The 8,971-nt window shown below is 43.9% G+C and overlaps 1 long non-coding RNA gene across 1 annotated transcript; it reads left to right on the top strand.

Moving 5' to 3' along the window:
- Positions 1 to 207: 207 nt before the first annotated feature.
- LOC125535334 (uncharacterized) lies at positions 208 to 1,238 on the top strand. Its single transcript, XR_007294651.2, has 3 exons — positions 208 to 273; positions 673 to 736; positions 995 to 1,238. It is a non-coding gene; the product is annotated as an uncharacterized LOC125535334 (long non-coding RNA).
- Positions 1,239 to 8,971: the final 7,733 nt, after the last annotated feature.

The following is an 8,971-nucleotide window of genomic DNA, read 5'->3' as shown; positions in this document are numbered from 1 at the left end:
CATTTTGATTTGATAAGGAATAAATGTGGGCAGACTTATTTTTATTGATTGAAGGGGCAGACATTACTTCAAAATATGATTGTTTGAGCTGAAATCTGAATTAATCGTCTTCACATCGGTGGGGATGACTGTCATAAGGTCGAGTAGGACCACATAATATTGTCTTTTACATAATTTATTTAAACTTTTGGTCATTGTCATGTTGCAGCAGATATGTAATGGACAAGAATTTCAGTGCACCGGCGAAGGGAAATATATTCTGCTGCACATAAGGTATATATCCATTACCATATACAATATGTTCAAAATATGTTGCTCCAATGGTTATGTATCTACTGGTCATCTTGCTAAATGCTATTAAAAACAAGAATGTTAGTGCATGTCCGGGATAAAAAACTTCTGTTACAAACAAGCGGTATCCTTTCATAATCACATACAAATTTTTTTAGACTATTTGTGGCTTGTTTAGTTGTTTATTACTTCTTTGTTATCAGTCTATTATCCAGACTACAAAAACAACATAAGGTGCTAATGCATGCTGTAAGAGTGCTCGAAGTGGTTCCCTGAATTGGATGGATGCCAATGAACTATTTGTTGTGCTCAAATTCATTTCATATGTTCCCCTGTTTTGTTTCTGTCTTCTCATATGGCAACTTTTATTTTTTCTAACAGGCAGGAACTAAAGTATTCTTGAAGAGCCCGAAAAATCATAACAAGCGTAGCTCTAGATACAATGGTAAGTTCTGATCCAAAATTTAAACTTGATGGTCCTGAAATTAGAAATGAATTCTGGGTAGTGCATGTCGATATGGCACTAGTGCAAACTGAATATTTTGTATGAAGTCGCAAAACTGCAATACTCTCGGTGATGCATAAAAATAAAAGATTGCATGGCCTTCAACCATTGTACGTGACTAATATTTGCCTATATTACTACTTGCATCATGTCAAGGTATTGTGTGTTAACAGTTCATTTTTGTTTTCGTGTTTGTAGATTCAAAAGATAAATGGATGAGTATATGGGAGCGTGGCGATTATACTGCAATGATGATGTCGATGATCCGTTTCATGATGATGATGGATGCATTTAGATTTAGTTATGTTGTAGGGATGACGTTCATGTCGGATGTTGTTCCTCTGTTAAGATGGATATTTTCAGTTTAAGTTTCGCTATCAAGAAAATTGTTAGATTATGCATCACATTTGGATGATGTTCCTCCTGTAATATCCACTATTGTAATCCAAAAGCTTTGATCTAATATATGATTTCTTCCTCTCGTGAGTATATTGTCTTGTTTTTTGTTCACTTGAAATACATAATTATTGCCTTTACATGGAGCATTAATTTAGTTGCTAGCAATATATAATTATAAATACATATAATATTATAATTGACACTATATATACCAACACATGAAACGTTGGAAATTCTCCATTGCCAAGCAATGGGATTTTGATTTATGTACATCAAACACCAACATATAAAATTGTTGTAAAAGTTCGTTTTATGTGTTGTTCTCTTGCAACGGACCCTTTTACCAATGATAGTATAAGCGTTGCATTATGCGCTAGCAACACTGGATAAGGCTACGCATCCCAAACCGTTGGTAAAGACCCTAGAAACGCATATATGGATTTTTAGATACGGAAAAAGGCGTTGCTATAGTGGGGGTCCTGTTGTAGTGGTGTGGGTCCTGACAACAGGTAGGGTGGTCATTGAATTGACCTCCAGAGCTTCCCCTATACGTCTTTGCTTCTGGCCATCCTGGTGTTTTTTATCCTTTGACAGGACCGGTAGTCGGGCTATAGAAGAAGGCCTTTGTAAAATAAACCTGGAAAAGGAAAAAAGGAAATATTGACATTATATATGTGTCCGGGATCGGTCGAGCCGAACTGTGGATCACAAGCTAGTTGTGCTTCCGTTGATGCCCATGGGATTTCTAGTGCGTAATTATGCACACGTGGTACGAATGCCACTACCTGATTGGGGCTGGGACGGAGTCCAAATTGCTAGTCGAGATCTTGATGAGCCGAGCTGTCCTGTTGCAGCATAGTCCGGACCCTCTTTATGATGTCCGGGGGCTCGGCAGCCGGATTACGGTTCTGCTTGAGAAGGTCGCTCAATACTTCTGCTGCTAGGGCGGCAGCGTGCTCCTCTCTGCGGAGGGAGCATTCCGTGTTTCCGTTGACCGTTATGACACCGCGTGGACCGGGCATATTAAGCTTAAGATAAGCATAGTGCGGGACCGCATTGAACCGAGCGAATGCAGTCCGTCCGAGCAGTGTGTGATAACCACTGCGGAATGGGACGATGTCGAAGATTAACTCCTTGCTTCGGAAGTTGTCGGGGGATCCAAAGACAACCTCTAGTGTGATTGAGCCCGTACAACGGGCCTCTACACCTGGTATGACTCCTTTGAAGGTAGTCTTCGTTGGCCTGATCCTTGATGGATTAATGCCCATTTTGCGCACTGTATCCTGATAGAGCAGATTGAGGCTGCTACCTCCGTCCATAAGGACACGAGTCATGTGGAACCCGTCAATTATTGGGTCTACGACCAGTGCGGCTAAGCCACCATGACGGATACTGGTCGGATGATCCCGGCGATCAAAAGTGATCGGGCATGACGACCATGGATTGAATTTTGGGGCGACTGGCTCTATCGCATAGGCGTCCCTGAGCACACACTTGCGGTCCCTCTTGGGGATGTGTGTAGCATATATCATGTTCATCATTTTGACTTGAGGGGGAAACTTCTTCTATCCCCCTGTGTTCAGTTGCTGGGGCTCTTGGTCATCGTCCTCGCTTTGCGATCCCTTTCCCCTGTTCTCAGTGTTTAATTTCCCGGCCTGTTTAAAAACCTGGCAATCTCTATTTGTATGATTGGGTGGTTTGTCCGGGGTACCATGAATCTGGCAGGACGATCAAGTATGCGGTCCAAGCTGGATGGGCCTGAATTGTTATTTTGGAACGACTTCTTCCGCTGACCGGACTTAGAGCCACGGAATCCGGCATTGACCATCGTATCCTCGGTGTTGTCATTATTGTTTCGACGCTTGTATCTGTTGCGTCGAGACTTGTCATTGTTATTTTTAACTTCAGGGGTGCCGGCATCGCTTGCATTGTTTTTGGTATGGGCCAACCAACTGTCCTCACCCGCACAAAAGCGGGTCATGAGTGCCGTGAGGGCCGCCATGGATTTTGGCTTTTCTTGGCTGAGGTGGCGAGCGAGCCATTCATCGCGGATGATGTGTTTGAAGGCTGCTAGGGCTTCGGCATCTGGACAATCAATGATTTGGTTCTTTTTAGTTAAGAACCTAGTCCAGAATTTCCTGGCGGACTCTCCAGGTTGTTGAACTATGTGGCTTAAGTCATCGGCGTCTGGTGGCCGAACATATGTACCTTGGAAGTTGTCGAGGAAGGTTTCTTCCAAGTCCTCCCAGCTGCCGATAGAATTTTCAGGCAGGCTGTTTAACCAGTGCCGAGCTGGCCCTTGAGTTTTAAAGGGAGATATTTGATGGCATGGAGGTCATCGCCGCGGGCCATATGAATGTGGAGAATGAAGTCTTCGATCCATACCGCGGGGTCCGTGGTTCCATCGTATGATTCTATATTCACGGGTTTGAACCCTTCTGGGAATTCATGATCCTTGACCTCATTAGTGAATCAATGAGGGTTAGCGGTGCCTCTATATCGGGCCATATCGTGACGTAGCTCTGATGGAGTCCGTCTGTGGTTTTCAGCCCGCGCATGACTGAGCTTGTCACGTCCGAATAGGTGGCCGTCGTCGCGTGTCGAAGCACATCCTCGCGATCCGTAGATTGATTTGGTATGTCCTGCTTTATTGTTCAGGTTTTGCTGGAGGTCATATGTATGGCCGTGGGCTTTACCTCTACCTGTGCGATGAGGCGGGGCGGGCTGGTGTTCGGTGTGAGTTGCCGTTTTGTCCCGACCACGTGGTGGTCGGTCGGCCGTATTGCACGATGGTGGTATGTATTTCGGCGCCTCCTCGTCAAACTGAGGTAGCAATTTGCGCTTTGGGTAGCTTTTGGTTGGGCGCTTGAGGCCGTATTCTTCGGCTGCTAGGATATCGGTCCATTTATCATTGAGCAGATCTTGGTCAGCTTGAAGCTGCTGCTGCTTCTTTTTCAGGCTCCTTGTGGTGGCTATTAGCTGGCGCTTGAAGCGTTCCTGCTCAAGAGGTTCCTCAGGCACGATGAAATCGTCGGTGCCGAGGCTGACCTCGTCCTCAGAGAGCGGAAGATAACTTCCATCCTCTAAGTCTTCGTGCGTGGCCTGTTTACCAGGGCTGACCTGCCCATCTTCCCGTTCATCTTGTTCATTAGCTGTATCAACGGGGTCTTGGTTGACTTCGGCACCTTCTGGAGTGTTATCTTCTCCTGTGCCGGTATTGCTGTCTTTACTGCGGCGTGACTTAGAGTGGCGCCGCTGATGCCGGTGCTTGGATTGTATTTCGGAAGGTTTATCCTCAGCTGGATCTTGCTTGTCATCGCCGCTGTTCTCTTTTGGTGCATCCACCATGTACACATCATACGAGGAAGTGGCCGTCCAGCGTCCGGTGAACGGCGGGTCCTGGGCCTCTTCTTCTCTGGCATCGTCATCCATACCATCAATGTCATCGGAGCCGTAATCGAGCATGTTGGTTAAGTCTTCGACACTGGCTATAAAGCAGGTGGCGGGTGGGGAGCGAAATTCCCTATCATCAGCTTCTAGTTCGAACCGGATATAGTTCGGCTGTGAGTCCCCCACCAAGGACAGGTTCTTTAATGAGCTTAGCACGTCGCCCAAAGGTGAGTGCTGGAAGATGTATGTGGCACTGAACTCGAAGATCGATAAACGATCAAGTTTGGCATCCGTGGACTCACATGGTTCCGAACTTACACCCGGAGACGAGTCCGGGGTTCTGGTGACAAGAAGATTGTGTGAGTTTAAGTCCATGTGCGGCTCCAACGCCTGGGAATCTGTGGCGTCCATGGTGGGGTTGAACCTCCAGTCTTTAGATGGCGCCGTATGCTCCGGATCTAAGGCCAGAGCATTTACAGGAGCTATCTCTTGAATATGGTCCGATGACAGATTTAGGTCATGTTCATCGAGTTGACCAGGAGCGATCGCCGCGGTCTCGAATCCAGCAAAGGTCAGATCTCCACGGATGTCCGCGACGTAGTTCAAGCTCCCAAATCTGACATGGTGGCCAGGGGCGTAGCTATCGATCTGCTCCAGATGGCCAAACAAGTTGGCCCGCAGTACGAAGCTGCCAAACACAAAAATCTGTCCGGGGAGGAAGGTTTCTCCTTGGACAGCGTCATTGTTGACGATTGAAGAGGCCATCGAACCTTTTGAGAACGGCACAGTGGAACTCTCAATGAAAGCACTGATGACCCACAAGTATAGGGGATCTATCGTAGTCCTTTCGGTAAGTAAGAGTGTCAAACCCAACGAGGCGCAAAAGGAAATGATAAGCGGTTTTCAGCAAGGTATTCCTACAAGCACTAAAATTATAGGTAACAGATAGTTTTGTGATAAGATAATTGGTAACGAGCAACAAGTAACAAAAGAAAATGAAGTGTAGCAAGGTGGCCCAATACTTTTGGTAGCAAAGGACAAGCTTGGATAAATTCTTACATAGAGGAAAGCGCTCCCGAGGACACATGGGAATTATCGTCAAGCTAGTTTTCATCACGTTCATATGATTCGCGTTCGGTACTTTGATAATTTGGTCTGTGGGTGGACCGGTGCTTGGGTACTGTCCTTACTTGGACAAACATCCCACTTATGATTAACCTCTATTGCAAGCATCCGCAACTACAACAAAAGTATTAAGGTAAACCTAACCATAGCATGAAACATATGGATCCAAATCAGCCCCTTACGAAGCAACGCATAAACTAGTGTTTAAGCTTCTGTCACTCTAGCAACCCATCATCTACTTGTTACTTCCCAATGCCTTCCTCTAGGCCCAAATAATGGTGAAGTGTCATGTAGTCTATGTTCACATAACACCACTAGAGGAGAGACAACATACATCTCATCAAAATATCGAACGAATACCAAATTCACATGACTACTAATAGCAAGACTTCTCCCATGTCCTCAGGAACAAACATAACTACTCACAAAGCATATTCATGTTCATAATCAGAGGGGTATTAATATGCATATAGGATCTGAACATATGATCTTCCACCGAATAAACCAACTAGCATCAATTACAAGGAGTAATTAACACTACTAGCAACCCACAGGTACCAATCCCAGACTTGGAGACAAGAATTGGATACAAGAGATGAACTAGGGTTTGAGAGGAGATGGTGCTGGTGAAGATGTTGATGGAGATTGACCCCCTCCCGATGAGAGGATCGTTGGTGATGACGATGGCGATGATTTCCCCCTCCCGAAGGGAAGTTTCCTTGGCAGAACAGCTCCGCCGGAGCCCTAGATTGATTCCGCCAAGGTTTCGCCTCATGGCGGTGGAGTTTCGTCTCAAAAGCTGGCTTATGATTTTTTCCTCATCGAAAGACTCCATATAGCATAATATGGGCATCGGAGGGCCACCAAGGGGCCCACGAGGCAGGGGGCGCGCCCAGGGCAGTAGGGCGCACCCCCACCCTCATGGGCAGGGTGTGGCCCCCCTCCGGAACTTCTTGCGCTCAGTATTTTTTATATATTCTGAAAATGACTTCCGTGAAGTTTCAGGACTTTTGGAGCTGTGCAGAATCGGTCTCTAATATTTGCTCCTTTTCCATCCCAGAATCCCAGCTGCCGGCATTCTCCCTCTTTATGTAAACCTTGTAAAATAAGAGATAATAGGCATACGTATTGTGACATAATGTTTAATAACAACCCATAATGCAATAAATATCGATATAAAAGCATGATGCAAAATGGACGTATCAACTCCCCCAAGCTTAGGCCTCGGTTGTCCTCAAGCGAAAGCCGAAATCGAAAAATATGTCCACATGTTTAGAGATAGAGGTGTCGATAAAAATAAAATACGGACATGAGGGCATCATGATCATTCTTAGAACAACAACCTATATAATTCTAATCATATGATCTCTTATGCTAGAGTAACAATTAAATCACAATTTCAAGTGTGAATCATAAACTTCATGGAAAACTAACAAACTATAATCTCAGTCATTGGAGCAATTGCAATTTATCATAATATAGGAAAGAGTCAATATAAGAGCTTTTTAGCAAGTCCACATACTCAACTATCATATAGTCTTTCACAATTGCTAACACTCACGCAATACTTATGGGTATGGAGTTTTAATCGGACACAGAGAAAGATAGGGGCTTATAGTTTTGCCTCCCAACGTTTTACCTCAAGGGTAATGTCAACAATAATAGTTCATGAAAACTCACATCCAATTAGCCATATATACCAGGATCTTTCCAACATGTTGTGCTTGCCAAAAGATAAATTTTAAAAAGGAAGGGTGAAGATCACCATGACTCTTATGCAAGGTAGGAGATAAAAGTTAAAGATAGGCCCTTCGTAGAGGGAAGCAGAGGTTGTCATGCGCTTTTATGGTTGGATGCACAAAATCTTAATGCGAAAGAACGTCACTTTATATTGCCACTTGTGATATGGACCTTTATTATGCAGTCCGTCGCTTTTATTTCTTCCATATCACACGATCGTATAAAGCTTATTTTCTCTCACACTAATAAGTCATACATATTTAGAGGGCAATTTTTTTATTGCTTGCACCGATGACAACTTACTTGAGGGATCTTACTCAATCCATTGGTAGGTATGGTGGACTCTCATGGCAAAACTGGTTTAAGGGTGTTTGGAAGCACAAGTAGTATCTCTACTTGGTGCAAAGAATTTGGCTAGCATGAGGGGGAAAGGCAAGCTCAATCATGTTGGATGATCCATGACAATATAATTTATCTCAGATGTAAGAAAACATAACCCATTACGTTGTCTTCCTTGTCCAACGTCAACTCTTTAGCACGTCATATTTTAATGAGTGCTCACAATCATAAAAGATGTCCAAGATAGTGTATTTATATGTGAAGACCTCTCTTTCTTTATTACTTCTTATTAATTGCAATGATGAACAAAACTATGTTTGTCAATTCTCAACAACTTTTAATCATCATACTCTTTATATGTGAGCTCATTACTCTCCATAAGATCCATATGATCTCTTTTATTTCTTTTTATTTCTTTCTCTTTTCTTTTATTCACTCAAGATCATGGCAAAATAATCAAGCCCTTGACTCAACACTAGTCTTTATTATATGTAGCTCACGGACTCGATTACATAGAAGGATCATAAAGCAAAACTCACAACTATATCATACTAAGAACTTTTATTCTACTAGATCAAAATATTATCAAAAGGATAGAACTAAGAAAAGCGATAAAGATAAAAGTGATGGTGATACGATACCGGGGCACCTCCCCCAAGCTTGGCAGTTGCCAAGGGGAGTGCCCATACCCATGTGATTATGTCTCCTTCTTTATTGATGAAGAGGGTGTTGGTTTTGTTGATGGCGTAGGATTCTTCCTTAATTTGCGCTTGAGGACAGAATTTCGATCCCTTAGGTCATCGATCTCGTGCTCAAGGTTTAATATCTTCTTGCATAATTTCTGTTTGTTTTCCTGCAAGAGGCGAAAAGGGATAAACTCGATCTTAGGTTTATTTACTCTATCCGGGAGGCTTGACTTTTTGAACTCCGCATGCATGTCCCCAGGTTGAGGTAATGGGACTTCATCTTCTCCTCAGCTCGTCTCCTCCCTTCTCTTGGGTTCATAGTCCTCTTCTTCTTCCGTAGTCCAACCACAATGCTCCATGTCCCCATAGACCTTAGGATCTACAAGATAATCAGCCACATAGCTTTCTCCTTCCGAATCCTAGGATGACATATTGCTCTAATCTGCAGCAGAGACAGCTCGAAACAAAGACAGAGGAAATTTGTGTGATACGGTGG

The sequence above is a fragment of the Triticum urartu genome, chromosome 1A (assembly GCF_056163025.1).
Source record: "Triticum urartu cultivar PI428250 chromosome 1A, HENAU_Tu73, whole genome shotgun sequence".
Lineage (NCBI taxonomy): Eukaryota > Viridiplantae > Streptophyta > Magnoliopsida > Poales > Poaceae > Triticum > Triticum urartu.
This window is presented reverse-complemented; position numbering and strand designations above follow the sequence as displayed.